Below are 4282 nucleotides of genomic sequence, written 5' to 3'. Positions count from 1 at the left end.
GCCTCTATCATTCATCTCTATATATGTAAATGGAATAGATTGTCCTGTGACAACCACAAGGGAGTTTCTTTCTCTCTTAGTCATTTCTGGCAAGATCCTTGCTAGTCCTCCTTAATAGACTGGAAGTTGGTCATCTACACTAGAGCCAGTGTGACTTCAGAAAGGGCCAAAAAAATGTTTGATATGATTTTTGCTGCCCAGCATTTCAAGGAGAAATGCCAGAAGCAAAACAGAAGTCTGTATACATTTGTAGGTCTGACAAGGCCTTTGATATTGTTACTTGTGGGGGCTTTTGGAAAGTTACCTCATGTGCTCTTTTCGGCAGCACATATACTAAAATTGGAATGATATAGAGATGATTAGCATGGCCCCTGTGCAAGGATGACACGTAAATTCATGAAGGAAAGTTACCTCAAAATTTGGTCAGCTGGAGAAGTTCATCAGCGTCATAAGACAGTTTCATGATGGCATGATTATTCAATTTCTGAATATTGCACGATGTTCTTATGCTTTCCCAGTCACCAAAGGAATGAAACAAGGATGTGTCCTTGCTTCCTTACATTTTTAGTATGATGTTTTCAGTCATACTGTCAAGTTTCTTCAGTGAGAATGAACATGGCATCAAGGTCAGCTATTGAACTGATGGTAAATTTTCAATTTCAAAAAGCTATAAGTCATGGTCAAAGGGGAAGGAGTGTTGCTATGTGATTTTCTGTTTATAGATAAGTACATACTCAATGCAGCCTCTGAAGCTGAGAAGCAACAAATTATGGATTGATTCTCTGCTGTTTGTTCTAATTTTGGTCCAACAATTAACATCAAGAGAACATAGGTGCTCCATCAGCAAGCACCACACCACCCATAGGAGGAACCATTAGTGTGATAGCAAATTGAGAAGTTCTGATTACCGTGGATAAGTTCACTTACCTTGACAACACTTTTCAGAATTGTACACATTGATTTTGAGGATTATCCATAGATTTCCTGAGCTAGATCAGAATTCAAGAAACTTCAAAGGAAAGTGTCAGAGAGAAAAGGTATTAAGTTAATTGAAGTATTAAACTGAAGCTGTTATGCTAACCTCATTGTTGTATGCCTATGAAACTTGGATAGTCTACCAGCACCATATCAGGAAACTTAATTGCTTCCATTTGAATTGTCTTAGGAAGGTTTAAAGATCACCTGGCAGGAGAAGATCCCAGACACTAAGGTCCTTTTTCCAGCTAAACTGCCAAGCATTCAAACTCTACTATAGAGAGTGCAATTCTGATCAGCTGCTCGTATTCTTCCAATGCCACATGTATGCCGTTCAAAAACACTATTTTATGGAGCACTCACACTCGGTAAGACTTCACAGTAGGCTAAAAAAGGGGATACAAGGATATTCTTAGGGTTGCTTTTAAGATCTTTGGAGCTGATTCCACAATGTGGGAAATACTGACACAAGACTTCACAGCATGGCATGCACTAATCATAGAAAGTGATGTGCTCTATGAACAAAGCCAAACATAAGAACTGAAAAGAAACATGGGATGTGTGAATTTAGAGAATTCACCCCAAATGTTCACATGACCTATGTGTACCTAACCTGTGGTAGAACATTCTGAGTTCTGATCCGCCACAGTTGAACACAATATAACTTGACCCCAATATGGTGATGTAGTTTTGGTTCTCATAGAGAAAGGACAACAATCTATCCACGTAAGTAGATAAAGGAATAAACATCTTACACTTTACAAAGTTCTGACACTGAGTTTTCTGGCCATCTCAGGTCATTTCTTTTGTGGGGAAATTATTAGGAGCTCAGAACTGTGAAAATCGCATGCCACATTTCATCATCAGTTACTAAAATACTTATGTAATTAGGATTTGTAGGATTGGAGAAAAGTTAAGAGTCTGGTAAAATGGGAAGATATAGTCCTTCTCTTGAGAGAATGGGAACTGGGGTCTGGATGGCTATGGGAGCAAGGTTTATTATTTCTTGCTTTGTTTGTTTTTAACAGAGAGTACAACAAAGATATGAGGGGCCTTTTGTAGTAACAGTGAAGACTTCACATTCTGCTTTCAGCAGCCAGAAATATATGAATGTTAATTTTTGATTTGGGAGACTATGAAGCTTGATCTCTTCCTTCCCCATTCTCTATGAGTAATGGAGAAACTGATTCCAAAATGTATTTTGTTCTGTGTAGATGAAATTAGAATTATAAATTCTTATCAAATTTAATTTCTATATTTTTAAGTTACTTTTTTGTCAGCTAATCTAAATGGTGTTGATCTTATTGCCTCATTTGTCAAGAGGGAGCTACAGAAGGGATGACAATAGGATAATTGTATATAGATATGTTAAGAAATAGTTCAAGACTGTTTACCTTAAAACAAACTTTCATCTAATTGGGGTCAAAAATCTATAACGTTTAACAATATTATAATTTTAAGCAGTTTTTTAAATTTCAAAAATGGCAGAGTTAAACTAGATATGTAATTTTGTCATCATTTTTTCCTAAAGTATATGGTTTTATTCACTTCTCCCATTTCCTTTAATTCATGTATAGAGGAATCTCTGTGAGGGTAGAGTCAAGAGAGGTGACTAAGAAGTAGCAATTTCACAGTGGAAAAAAAAATGATGTGACTTGTCTTGCCTGGAAAGGGACAAATTCCAAAGATAGCAAAGAAGGGATTGAACAGTTATTTGCTCTCTACTTCACCTACAAACATTCTGCACAGGTAGAAAAGATCACACTACATTTCTAACCACCAGTCAAGTACACTGGTCTCAACCCAAGCCTCTGCATATTGTCAGACCCTCCAGATATTTATTAAGGGCCCAAATGTGTTCTCATTTTAGACTGTGTCCAAATAACAGTCTGACTAAAATATAAATAAATACATTCTAGTTAGGATTAGGATAGGACAGACCTATCCTGGCAATCTCTACATTCAGTAAGCTAGATAGAATAGTGGGTAGAATCCTGGACCTGGAATCAGGAAGACCTGAGTTCAAATTCAGCTTCAGACACTTACTGTTGACCCGAAGTCATTTAGCTTCTTTCCCTCAGTTTCCTCAACTTCAAAGTGGGGTTAATAATAGTAACTATTTTGAAAAATAGTAAACACTCTTTGTGTAAGTTGTCGTTGTTATCATCATCATCATCATCATCATTATTGTTGTTATTATTATTATTGTTATTATTATTATTATTTTCCAGTGAAAAAGTAAATCAGTCCTGCTACTGTTACACATCAAATGATCTCTTCTAATTTATTCTTTAACAAATGCCCAGGACTTAGAAATCAATCCTTTTTACTTCAGTGAAGAAATACTAATATATTATCTTTGTAGCCTGGCATGTACATGTATATATGTATACATTTTTGCAGTGAAGATAAGTTATTCACACTCTCCAGAACTGAAGGCATTCTAAACTGTCTCTCAATCAGGGTATCTCCATAGTCTAGCAAAGTGGAAGCAATCAACACAGACTATTTTATTCCTAAATGTTTAATTGTGAAAAATATGTTATATTTATATACATATGTGTGTATAGATATATAGATATATAGATATGTATATAATAGTTTGAAGGGGTTTCCAAGCTAGAAGTAAGGTGTATCTTTCTGTGCTTATTTTTCTAAGATAGTAGAGACTTAAGTATGCTGCATGGTGAGATATTTGAGTCTGCACAAAAAAAAAAGTTTAAAGAAAGAAATAGGGAATGCTTGATGAAGCAGGGTCTCAAGAGAGATAGAAAGAATCAAAGACACAACTGAAGGGGTTAGTCATAACAAAAGAAAGGTCTGAACCCATCTTCTTTTAAGATAAGAGGAAAGAAGAAAATGAAATGAGGAAGAGTGAGTGTGTTTTGAGATTTTGAGGTCAGTGAAAATGTAATCAGAAAATTCATGATCGACATAAGAGAAACAATAAAAACAAAAATCACAATAAGTTGAATTTATATAGCACCTTAATGTTCAAAAAGTACTATACCAATATTGAGGCAGGTAGGTGATTCAATGACTAGAATAACAAACCTGGAGCCTGGAATTCAAATCCAGTCTCAGAAAATAACTTAGCTGTGTAACCTTGGGCTAGTCACTTAACCTGATTTACCTCAGTTGCTCACCTTCAAAAAATGCGCTGGAGAAGGTAATTGCAAACAGCTCAATAATCTTTGCCATGAAAACTCCACTGATTGAAATGGTCAAAAAATGTACAAATCTTAGTATACTTAATCTGGGAAACATCTTATGATATAGAAAATGAGGCTAAGAGGTTAATTGGCAT

At 35.6% G+C, this 4282-nt stretch overlaps 1 non-coding gene across 1 annotated transcript; it reads left to right on the top strand.

Annotated features, from left to right (window-relative positions):
* The first annotated feature begins 309 nt into the window (after positions 1-309).
* On the top strand, positions 310-416 carry LOC141503648 (U6 spliceosomal RNA). Its single transcript, XR_012472991.1, has one exon. It is a non-coding gene; the product is annotated as a U6 spliceosomal RNA (small nuclear RNA).
* The last annotated feature ends 3866 nt before the right edge of the window (positions 417-4282 follow it).

The sequence above is a fragment of the Macrotis lagotis genome, chromosome X (assembly GCF_037893015.1).
Source record: "Macrotis lagotis isolate mMagLag1 chromosome X, bilby.v1.9.chrom.fasta, whole genome shotgun sequence".
NCBI lineage: Eukaryota > Metazoa > Chordata > Mammalia > Peramelemorphia > Peramelidae > Macrotis > Macrotis lagotis.
Note: the sequence above shows the minus strand (reverse complement) of the source record. Positions and strands in the feature narration are given on the sequence as shown.